The sequence below is a fragment of the Oryx dammah genome, unplaced genomic scaffold, assembly GCF_014754425.2.
Source record: "Oryx dammah isolate SB20612 unplaced genomic scaffold, SCBI_Odam_1.1 HiC_scaffold_10, whole genome shotgun sequence".
Lineage (NCBI taxonomy): Eukaryota > Metazoa > Chordata > Mammalia > Artiodactyla > Bovidae > Oryx > Oryx dammah.
Genome location: NW_024070194.1, coordinates 18,852,798 through 18,865,585, shown reverse-complemented (window position 1 = coordinate 18,865,585; position 12,788 = coordinate 18,852,798).

The following is a 12,788-nucleotide window of genomic DNA, read 5'->3' as shown; positions in this document are numbered from 1 at the left end:
GAGATCCAACCAGTCCATTCTAAAGGAGATCAGTCCTGGGTGTTCGCTGGAAGGACTGATGCTTAAGCTGAAACTCCAGTACTTTGGCCACCTCATGCAAAGAGTTGACTCATTGGAAAAGACCCTGATGCTGGGAGGGATTGAGGGCAGGAGGAGAAGGGGACAACAGAGGATGAGATGGCTGGATGGCATCACCGACTCGATGGACGTGAGTCTGAGTGAACTCCGGGAGTTGGTGATGGACAGGGAGGCCTGGCGTGCTGTGATTCATGGGATCACAAAGAGTTCACACGCCTGAGCGACTGAACTGAACTGAATGCCCTCCCAAATCCATCGATGTTGCAAATGGCAAAATGTTCATTCTTCTTTATGACTGAGTAGTATTCCATTAAATAAATATATCAGTACCACATCTTCTTTATTCAATCATCTGTCGATTGACACTTAGGTTTCCTCCATATCTCGGTAATTGTAAATAATACTGGTATGAACATTAGGGTGCATGTATCTTTTTCAATTAGTGTTTTCATTTTTTTCAGATGTATATCCAGAAGTGAAATTGCCAGGTCATATGGTAGTTCTATTTGTGGTCCTATTGATGACAGCCATTCTTTCAGATGGGAGGTGATAGCTCACTGTGGTTCTGCTTGCATTTCCCTGATGATTAGCAGTTTTGAGCCTCTTTGCATGTGTCTTGGTAATCTGCATTACCTCTTTAGAGAAATGTCTGTTCAGATCTTCTGCCCATTTTTTAACTGGGTTGTTTGTTTTTTTTGATATTGAGTTGTATGAGCTGTTTATATATTTTCAATAAACCTATCATTGGTCATATCATTTGCAAACATTTTCTTCCATTCAGTGAGAGTGAAGTTGCTCAGTCGTGTCCGACTCTTTGGGACCCCATGGACTGTAGCCTACCAGGTTCCTCCATCCATGGAATTTTCCAGGCAAGAATACTGGAGTGGGTTGCCATTTCCTTCTCCAGGGGATCTTCCTGACCCAGGGATTGAACCTGGGTTTCCTGCATTGCAAGCAGATGCTTTTACTGTCTGAGCCACTAAGGAAGTGACTCCATTCAGTAGGTTGTCACTTTGTTTTGTCAATGGTTTCCTTTGGAATGCAAAAGCTTTTAAGTTTGATTAGGTCCCATTTGATTATTTTTGCTTTTATTTCCTTAGCTGTGGAAGACTGATCCAAAAAATACTGCTATGATTTGTGTCAAAGAATGTTCTGCCTATGTGAACTGAGTGAACTCCGGGAGTTGGTGATGGACAGGGACGCCTGGCGTGCTGCGATTCATGGGGTCGCAAAGAGTCGGACATGACAGAGCGACTGACCTGAACTGAACTGAACTGAACTTCCATTTATTTGTCCAAAGCTGCTACTGTCGAGATTTTCAGAAATCTCTTCAGTTCTAGGAATTCATGAGTTCTTGTCATATCTTTTTCCCCATTTGGGATGTGGTCACATTGTCATGGTCTCTTCAGTCTCTGTCCCAGTGCAGAAGCTTCTCACTCCCACTCCTCTGGACCAGCTCAGTGGCTGCAGCCCTGTGGGTTATCCCAGGTGAAAATCAGGCACCTTAGCTTCAAGAAAGGTGGGACCCATTTTTCCATTTTTCTGCTTGCAGGTTCCCAGAATTTCATCAGCTTTTTAGACCATAGCAACACACTTGACTGAAGAGTGCAGCATAATCAACCCCAGGTTTGAAGTGCAACTGGGACTTCAATTCCAACTTTACCAGTTAGAGCCTCTGTAGGTGACCCTAAGCAAGCCCCTCTCCTTCTGTAAACCCAGCTTCATCTTATATAAAATGAAGAATTTGAATAAATGGATCTCTGATGTCTTTTTAAACTGAGCTTTCTGTGATGCTAGAATTGGCCATTCTCTTTTCTAAAAAATGGCACTTCGGTTCCTTGAGCTAGAACAAAGACATGTTTGGCCTCCGTTGGTACATACTCCTTGAAAATATCCCTCAGATGAACTTGCCGAAACATCAGCAGTAGATATGAAAATTAAAACCCTGATTTAACCCAGAGAGCTGGAGGTAGTACAATATAGAAGTTAAAAGTATGGGCTTTAAATCTAAGCAGACCTGAGTTGGAATATTAGCTCCATCACCTATTATGAGTATGGCTTCACTAGCTTCCCTTCTGAACTTCATTTTACTCATCTGTAGAACAGGAATAACTTTAGGATCTACCTAATAGGATTTATGAGGATTCAGTGAACCTGTAAAGTACTTGTCACAGTGCCTGGCAGAAGAGATAAACAAAACACCCTAGGATGCTTTTGGAAACTCTTCTTGGAAGTACCAGATGGAAGGGGAAGGCGATGACAGTAAACTAAGATTTGGATAACAACACTGGGGCATGGTATTAGCTTCCTGTGACCATGGTAACAAATTACAATTACCATAAACTTGGTAGTTTAAAGCAACAAGAAATGTACTCTCCCACAGTTCTGGAGGCCAGAAGTCTGAAATTTCAGTGGGCCAAAATCAAGATATTAGCAGAGGCACACTCCCTCTGGAGCCTCTGGAGAAGAATCTGCTGCTTGCCTCTTCAGCTTCTCCAGGAGAAGAGAATGTTGCTGGCATTCCTGGCCTGTATCATTCTAATCTCTGCCTCTATATTCACACCAACTCCTCCTCTGTGGATCTGTATCATATCTCCCTCTGCCTCTCTCTGCCTTTCTAAGGACACTTGTGACTGCACTTGGGGCTGACCTAGATGATACAGTGTAATCTCCCATCTCAAGATCCTTTACTTGATCACATTCGCAAAGACCCTTTTTCCAAATCCAAATAGGGCATACTTACAGATTCCAGGGACTAGGACCTAACTGGGCCTCACTGGTGGTTCAGACGGTGAGGAGACCACATATAATGCTGGAGACCTGGGTTCGATCCCTGGTTTGGGAAGATCCACTGGAGGAGGGAATGGCTACCTACTCCAATATTCTTGTCTGGAGAATTCCGTGGACAGAGGAGCCTAGTGGGCTACGATCCATGTGATTGCAGAGTCAGACACAACTGAGCAACTAACATACACACACAGAGGACCTAATTACCTTTAGGGGACCACTTTTTTTTTAGCTTAGCACAGGTATTAAGCATTTTTCAGGTCTGAGCCCTTTCATGCTATGAAACTTGCCCAGGCCTAATTGTTCTTCTCCATATAAGTCCTGTGGCTTATCTTGTCTCCATTCAAAACTCTAGCGTGATTAAATGTTCACAGGGAGAGTGGAATCAGGTTAACTGGATTTGGTAATGATAGGTTTCTCTTTATTAGCATGATTGAAATATTCATAATTTTTCTTTGTTTTTTCCTTTTTTATAATATAGATCTTTTTTAAAACATGTGTTTGGCCTTAGTTGCAGCACATGGGATCTTCACTGTGGCGTGCAGGATCTTACATTGTGGCCCATGGCTTAGTCGCCCCACTGTATGTAGGATCTTAGCTTCCCAGCCAGGGATGGAAGCTGCATCTCCCGCCTTGAAGGCAGATTCTTAACCACTGGATCACCAGGGAAGTCCCTGTTTTCTTTTTCTTGCCTTGATGAAAATGTATGTTTCCACGTTGTCAGAGCAAATACGATCATGACTTTTATTTTCACAATTTATATAGTGGATTTCATGGTTGTTCATGAGAAAAAAACTTTTTTTTTTTTTAACCTTCTGGAAAGTATTAGGTCTCTTCATTCCTGACTTTACCTCTCACTCCATGGTTATCATATGAGATTCTAAAAGGTTGTAGTTCACCAGAGAAATGTCAGTCTTGAATACTTACTCATGAAAACTCAGAGTAACCTTAATTTCTTGATTCAAAATCTGGAAATTGATAATGCTGTAAAGAATATTTGGGGAGGAAATGGAAGAGTGGTGAAAATTCTAATACAGGGACCAGAACATATTGATTTCTTAATATATATCTCTTTTCTCCACTATCTTATTCCTCTTTTTTTAAAGTGGGGGTGTATTAACTAGTCCTATTTATTGAGCATCTGCCCCTAACAATCTGAGGTGTTAGGCAATAATTTCTGCCCTCAAGAGCCTGAAGCATAGTGCTGGGCATACAATGAAGATGATAAGGTAGTCAAGCACAGACCTTTCCCTTGAAATGCTTGCGATTTTGATAGAAAGGAAAGACATCTTTTGGAGAATACCTGGAATCATAGAGCGTTCAAGTCTTCCTGTGGGTGTTTGGAGGATGGGCAGAGTGTTTGTATTAATATAAGGTCAGTATTCTTGGACTCTGTGTCAAGTGGAACAAGCTGTGGACTCATCAGAAGTCCTTTTTTAGTCACTGTCTCTGTGTGCTCTTGGGCAAGTCGCTTTCCCTTTTGGGGATTCAGTTTCCACTGGAAAATGAGAGAATAAGATTACCTTCAGTATACGGAAAATATTATTAACAGATTCATAGAGTTACTGCAAAAAATCAGAAAGCAGAATTCAATACACGTTAACTACATAAATTTTCCCCCAGAAACTATAGGAAGACACTCCAAATAAAATAAAATGTGATTATTTACCAACTAAATAATAATGGTAATAATAACAAAGAGGAAAGGAGGAGGAGGCAAAAATGTATTGATAAGAGTAAGAATTTATATAGCATTTACTATGTCCCAGGCACTGTTCTTGGGATATTAGTCCTCACCACAATCCTCTGAGACCATACTATTATTAGTACCATTTTAAAGATTTTAAAAATCGAGACATAGATTTTTAAAACTGAAGAGAAGTTTAGTAATAATCAGCGTCTCACACTGAACAAGTAATAGAGCCAAGATTCAGAGCTAGTCTATATTCTACTACATTAATGAAACTGATGACAATTGTATAAATAAAAGCCCAAAACAGAATTAAAAAGTCGGGATACATTCACTGTTCCCTTTCTTTGTGCTGGAATAGAAGGGGAAAAATGTTCAATTCCCTGAAGCTGGAAGCCAAGGCATTTTAGTCCTCATTTGACCCCATACTTCATTACTTTGATCAGGGAAGTATCCGGGAATTCCTTTTCTAGCATCAAGAGGTCGTGTGGTTCAAGTGGATTCTCCCAACTCCCAGAGCAGAGTTTGCAAACGACATACTTTTGGACTGCCAAGAAATAATTAGTTTATCCCTGGGAAAATTTCCATCTGTTGCTTTGTCGAAATGCTTGAATTCCCCTTATCCCCAGTGTATACACAATTTAGAGCACATCAGAGCCCCAGAACACGTTTTTAATACTCATATTCCATGTAAACAGGGACATGTGGCTAAAAATCTGCCTAGAGAAACCTAGTCATCCTGGTTGTATTAAGGCAAAAGTACAGAATCAAGAAGTGACTACAGATGGTCTCACAGTCTAGTCAGTCCCAGGCTCTGAGCCAGATTACAATATTTGAGATCTCAAGCCCTGAAAATGGTATCCATCCCTCAAATGCAATTCAAAACAAAAACAATCTTATACTATAAAATAAAAGAAGGCAATAGCCAAAAGATGGAAGCAATGCAAGCAACCATCAATGGATAACTGGATAAACAAAATGTGATATAAATACAATGGAATATTATTTACTGTTAAAAAAGAAAGAACTTCTGACATGTGCTACCTTGGATGAAGCTTAAAGACATGATACTAAGTTAAATAAGTGAGTCACAAGAGAACAAAGTTTTTAAAAATATTTTGATGCTATTTTATGTATGAAAAAAAAATTTTGGCTGCACCACACAGCATGTGGGATCTCAGTTCCCCAACTAAAAATCGAACCCGTGTCCCTTGGAAGCAAGGAGTCTTAACCACTGGACTACCAGGGAAGTCCCCAAGAACAAATATTGTGTGCCATTATCTATACGAGGTACTAAAGCAGTCAAATTCACAGAGACAGAAGGCAGAAGTATGGTTGGCAGGGGTTGGGGTAAGGGCCATGTGTTGTTTAACAGGTACCAAGTTTCAATTTAGCAATATGAAAAGAGTTCTGGAGATGGATGGTTGCACAAAAGTGTAACTATACTTAATGCCATTGAACTGTACACCTAAGATGGTTAGGATGGTAAGTTTAATGTTATACATGGTGGTGGTGGTTTAGTCACTAAGTCATGTCCGACTCTTGTGACCTCATGGACTGTAGCCCGCCAGGCTCCTCTGTCCATGGGATTCTCCAGGCAAGAATACTGAAGTGGGTTGCCATTTCCTTCTCCAATGTTATATATATTTTACCACAATTTTCTAAATTGAAAAATGGACCCCCTAAAAATAGATAGTATCAGTTCAGTTCAGTTCAGTCACTCAGTCGTGTCCGACTCTTTGCAACCCCATGAATCACAGCACGCCAGGCCTCCCTGTCCATCACCAACTCCCAGAGTTCACTCAGACTCACGTCCATCGAGTCAGTGATGCCATCCAGCCATCTCATCCTCTGTCGTCCCCTTCTCCTTCTGCCCCCAATCCCTCCCAGCATCAGAGTCTTTTCCAGTGAGTCAACTCTTTGCATGAGGTGGCCAAAGTACTGGAGCTTCAGCTTTAGCATCATTCCTTCCAAAGAAATCCCAGGGCTGATCTCCTTCAGAATGGACTGGTTGGATCTCCTTGCAGTCCAAGGACTCTCAAGAGTCTTCTCCAACACCACAGTTCAAAAGCATCAATTCTTCGGCGCTCAGCCTTCTTCACAGTCCAACTCTCACATCCATACATGACCACAGGAAAAACCATAGCCTTCACTAGACAGCCCTTAGTCGGCAAAGTAATGTCTCTGCTTTTGAATATGCTATCTAGGTTGGTCATAACTTTTCTTCCAAGGATAGTATAGTGGTACTCAAATTTTCTGATTTTTTCCCATGGTGTCTACTTCACTACCTTTTTGGAAATATCCAGTTCTTACCAAAAAAAAATTATCCTGGGAGAAGAGAGGGGTACATGCCTGCTTTACTGATGCCCAAAGCAGATACTTCCTCTGCCTATTTAATGACACATAATTAGCCTGACACCACCCCAGGCTGAGGGAAGAAAGAGCACAGGTCCCTGCAGGGATCCCCCCTCAGTCTACCAGCAATGTAGATGCTGGAGAGAAGGAAAAAAGCCTAACAGAACAAAAATTATTTCCACTAATATTTACTGGGAGCCTTATTATAATAATGGTATCTATTAAACTAAACTTACCAGTGTTAAGAAAAACTATCTAAAACATGTTACTAAACTAAAAAGATGATTAGTGACCTTTTGATGTCATAATAAAATGTTGATGAGCAAATCTACTTAAGAGTCATCTGCCTCAGAGACCTTCCTGGCAGTCCGTGTGTTAAGACCCTGCTCCCAATGCGGGAGGTAAGGGTTCTATCCCTGGTGGGGGAACTAAGATCCCACACAGCGTACAGTACAGTTAAAAAATAAAAACAAACCAACAAACTTACCAATTAGAAAGAAGTCATTTGCCTCCGAAGAGAAATTTAACACTATTTACACAAATGATTGGGGCCAGACATTTCACAATTCTGTGAAGTAATAAGATGAGATGATTTCCTTTTCCGTCTGGTAGAGAAGATGATTCTAAAGGTTATGCTTTTTAACCCCATAGGACATTAATCCTTTTGTATATAAATTAGCAATCTCATTGCAAAATTTTTCTTTTTCATTGACTACAAAAAAACTTTTTATATTCTATTTTGAACTGGCTTTGTCATCCTGCTAGCCCTCTTACTAATGAGTTAAATGAAATTTTGACCCAAGCTCACTGTCTATTTGTATGAGAATTATGTTTTTAACATGCAGAGAATTATCCTTTACACTAAGCGTTAGAACCTGGGTTAAGCAATTCACAGACCCATGATATCCGGTTGAGGTAATTTCTTTTTTATCCTCATTTTCCAGATGAAAAACTGATACATGCTAAAAGATTAAATCATTTTCTAAGGGCCAGTTTTGTGCCAGGCATTTTGCTGCTCATAATTTTCTCTCCTTCCATAGTTGTTCTATTTATTTGTTCATTCATCCAATAAATATCTATTGAGCACTTACTATGTTCCAGGTACTCTACTAGTCTTGTGTTATAGAAATGTTAAAGTATTCCCTGCTCTCTTACAGCTTTTGGTGTGGAAGAAAGATGCTTAGACAATTATCATGGAAAGAAGTTAGGGCTATGATGAGGAAAAAGAAAGGCCTATGGTAAAACAGAGGAAATATGCAAGACAGACATGGATGCATGTCAGGGAAGGCTTTCTGGAGTAGGTGACATGTACTCAGGTGTTAGGTGGGCCAAAGAAAAGGGTGAGAATTCGTTCAAGATAAAATCTGGTAGTCCAGTGGCTAAAACTCCAAGCTTCCAATGCAGAGGGCCCAGGATTCAGTCCCTGGTGCCACAACTAAGACCTGGCACGGCCAAATAAATAAATAATTTTTAAAAATAAAAAAAGAGATAAAGTCTCAATTCCTTAGTGTAGCATGACAGACTCTTCATCTGACTCCTGCTTACCTCTTCACACCACTTCTCCCTCCCCACCGCCTGGTCTGTTTTGGTCACGCTTCAGTCAGTCCAGTCACTCAGTCGTGTCTGACTCTTTGCAGCTCCATGGACCACAGCACGCCAGGCCTCCTTGTCCATCACCAACTCCCGGAGTTTACTCAAACTCATGTCCATTGAGTCGGTGATGCCATCAAACCATCTTATCTTCTTTTGTCCCCTTCTCCTCCTGCCTTCAATCTTTCCCAGCATCAGGGTCTTTTCCAATGAGTCAGTTCTTTGCATCAGGTGGCCAAACTATTGGAGTTTCAGCTTCAGCATCAGTCCTTCCAGTGAATATTCAGGAGGGATTTCCTTCAGGATGGACTGATTGGATCTCCTTGCAGTCCAAGGGACTCTCAAGAGTCTTTTCCAACACCACAGTTCAAAAGCATCAATTCTTCGGCTTTCTTTATAGTCCAACTCTCACATCCATACATGATTACTAGAAAAACCTTAGCCTTGACTAGACGGAACTTTGTTGGCAAAGTAATGTCTCTGCTTTCTAATATGCTGTCTAGGTTGGTCATAACTTTTCTTCCAAGGAGCAAGTGTCTTTCAATTTCATGGCTGCAATCACCATATGCAGCGATTTTGGAGCCCCCCAAAATAGTCTATCACTGTTTCCACTGTTTCCCCATATATTTGACATGAAGTGATCTTCGTTTTCTGAATGTTGAGCTTTAAGCCAACTTTTTCACTCTCCTCTTTCACTTTCATCAAGAGGCTCTTTAGTTCTTCTTCACTTTCTGCCATAAGGGTGGTGTCATCTGCATATCTGAGGTTATTGATATTTCTCCTGGCAATTTTGATGCCAGCTTGTGCTTCACAGCGTTTTCATTCCAGTGTTTCTCATGATGTACTCTGCATATAAGTCAAATAAGCAGGGTGACAATATACAGGCTTGACATACTCTTTTCTCTATTTGGAACCAGTCTGTTGTTTCAGCACATCCCAGAGTTGAGAACAGACAGTCCCCTGCAGCAAAAACCCTACTTAAAAGTCAGTTGAAAAAGGTGGCTGCGCAGCGCTTGAGCAGCTGTGAGAGATACCCCACATCCAAGAGCAAAGGAGAAGGCCCAGCAAAACAGTAGGAGGGGCAAATTCACGTTTAGAATCAAATCAAACCCCATACCTGCCAGAGACACTCAGAGGGCTCAAACAAACCTTGTGTGCACCAGGACCCAGAGACCCCACAGAGACTGAGACAGAACTGTGTTTGAGTGTCTCCTGTGAGAAATCTGTATGCAGGTCAGGAAGCAACAGTTAGAACTGGACATGGAACAACAGACTGGTTCCAAATAGGAAAAGGAGTACATCAAGGCTGTATATTGTCACCCTGCTTATTTAACTTATATGCAGAGTACATCATGAGAAACGCTGGACTGGAAGAAACACAAGCTGGAATCAAGATTGCCGGGAGAAATATCAATAACCTCAGATATGCAGATGACACCACCCTTATGGCAGAAAGTGAAGAGGAGCTAAAAAGCCTCTTGATGAAAGTGAAAGAGGAGAGCGAAAAAGTTGGCCTAAAGCTCAACATTCAGAAAACAAAGATCATGGCATCCGGTCCCATCACTTCATGGGAAATAGATGGGGAAACAGTGGAAACAGTGTCAGACTTTATTTTTGGGGGCTCCAGAATCACTGCAGATGGTGACTGCAGCCATGAAATTAAAAGATGCCTACTGCTTGCAAGAAAAGTTATGACCAACCTAGATAGCTTATTCAAAAGCAGAGACATTACTTTGCTGACTAAGGTCCATCTAGTCAAGGCTATGGTTTTTCCAGTAGTCATGTATGGATGTGAGAGTTGGACTGTGAAGAAGGCGGAGCGCCAAAGAATTGATGCTTTTGAACTGTGGTGTTGGAGAAGACTCTTGAGAGTCCCTTGGACTGCAAGGAGATTCAACCAGTCCATTCTGAAGGAGATCAACCCTGGGATTTCTTTGGAAGGAATGATGCTAAAGCTGAAGCTCCAGTACTTTGGCCACCTCATGCGAAGAGTTGACTCATTGGAAAAGACTCTGATGCTGGGAGGAATTGGGGGCGGGAGGAGAAGGGGACGACTGAGGATGAGATGGCTGGATGGCATCACCGACTCGATGGATGTGAGTCTGAGTGAACTCCGGGAGATGGTGATGAACGGGGAGGCCTGGCGTGCTGTGATTCATGGGGTTGCAAAGAGTCGGACACGACTGAGCGACTGAACTGAACTGAACTGTGGAGGTGTGCGTCAGCAGTGGACTGCCGCAGGGGCAGGGGCTCTGGGTGCAGCAGACTTGGGCATGGCATAAGCCCTCTTGGAGGAGGTCTCCATTAACTCCACTATAGAGCTGCCAGAACTTACACAGGACTGGGAAATAGACTACTGGAGGGCACAAACAGAAACTTGTGTGCACCAGGAGCCAGGAGAAAGGAGCAGTGACCCCACAAGAGACTGACCCAGACTTGCCTGGGAGTGTCCAGGAGTCTCCAGCGGAGGTGTCGGCAGTGGCCGGCGGCGGCCTGCTGCAGGGTTAGGGGCACTGAGTGTAGCAGTGCTTTCATGGGACCTTTTGAAGGAGGTCGCCATTACCTTCATTCCCAGGTAAATAACAGGCAGGGAACACAGCCCTACCCATCAGCAGAAGACTGGATTAAAGACTTACTGAGCGTGGCCCTGCCCGTCAGAACCAGATTCTGTCCGTCTCTCCCATCACGAAGCTTCCATAAGCCTCTTATCCTTCTCCATCAGAGGGAAGACAGACTGAAAACCACAGTCATAGAAAACTAACCAATCTGATCACATGAACCACAGCCTTGTATAACTCAATGAAACTATGAGCCATGCTATGTAGGGCCACCCAAGACGGATGGGTCATGGTGGAGAGTTATGACAAAATGTGGTTTCTACTGGAGAAGGGAATGGCAAACCACTTTAGTATTCTTGCCTTGAGAACCCCATGAACAGTATAAACGGGCAAAAAGATAGGACACTGAGAGATGAACTCCCTATGTCAGTAGGTGCCCAATATGCCACTGGAGATCAGAGGAGAAATAACTCCAGAAAGAATGAAGAGATGGAGCCAAAGCAAAAACAACACCCCGTTGTGGATGTGACTGGTGATAGAAGCAAAGTCCGATGCTGTAAAGAGCAATATTGCATAGGAACCTGAAATGTTATATCCATGAATCAAGGCAAATTGGTCATGTTTAAGTTCATTTCAGTTCAGTCGCTCAGTCTTGTCCGACTCTGTGACCCCATGAATCACAGCACGCCAGGCCTCCCTGTCCATCACCAACTCCTGGAGTTTACTCAAACTCATGTCCATCGAGTCGGTGATGCCATCCAGCCATCTCATCCTCTGTCGTCCCCTTCTCCTCCTGCCCCCAATCCCTCCCAGCATCAGGGTCTTTTCCAATGAGTCTACCAAGTTCTTAAGCATGTTATATTCTTTCTCTTTTTGCATTATTTTCTTTTGCATTTTCTCCTTCTATTTGAGACTACTTTTCCCACACCTTCTGCCTTCCCCCCACCTCCCATCCTTTACTCACCCTCCAGGACCAGCTTAGGCATCAAGCCCTCAGAGAAGTCTTCTCTAATACCCAGGCTAAATTAGAGGACTCTACTCACATAAACTCAATCCCTGTCCATGCTCCCCAATATACACCCCTGACATACTCCTTTTCCTGTTTGCAACCAGTCTGTTGTTCCATGTCCAGTTCTAACTGCTGCTTCCTGACCTGCATATAGGTTTCTCAAGAGGCAGGTCAAGTGGTCCGGTATTCCCATCTCTTTCAGAATTTTCCACAGTTTATTGTGATCCACACAAAGGCTTTGGCATAGTCAATAAAGCAGAAATAGATGTTTTTCTGGAATTCTCTTGCTTTTTCCATGATCCAGCGGATATTGGCAATTGGATCTCTGGTTCCTCTGCCTTTTCTAAAGCCAGCTTGAACATCTGGAAGTACATGGTTCACATATTGCAGAAACCTGGCTTGGAGAATTTTGAGCATTACTTTACTAGCATGTGAGATGAGTACAATTGTGCGGTAGTTTGAACATTCTTTTGCATTGCCTTTCTTTGGGATTGGAATGAAAACTGACCTTTTCCAGTCCTGTGGCCACTGCTGAGTTTTCCAAATTTGCTGGCATATTGAGTGCAGCACTTTCACAGCATCATCTTTCAGGATTTGAAACAGATGTATTATGGATTTGAAGATGTATTATGTTTATACTAATTGAGAGAATGTGGCATTGGGGCAGGGAGAGAAGAATAGGCCATCGAAACAAAAGAAACTAACTGTAAATCACAGATGT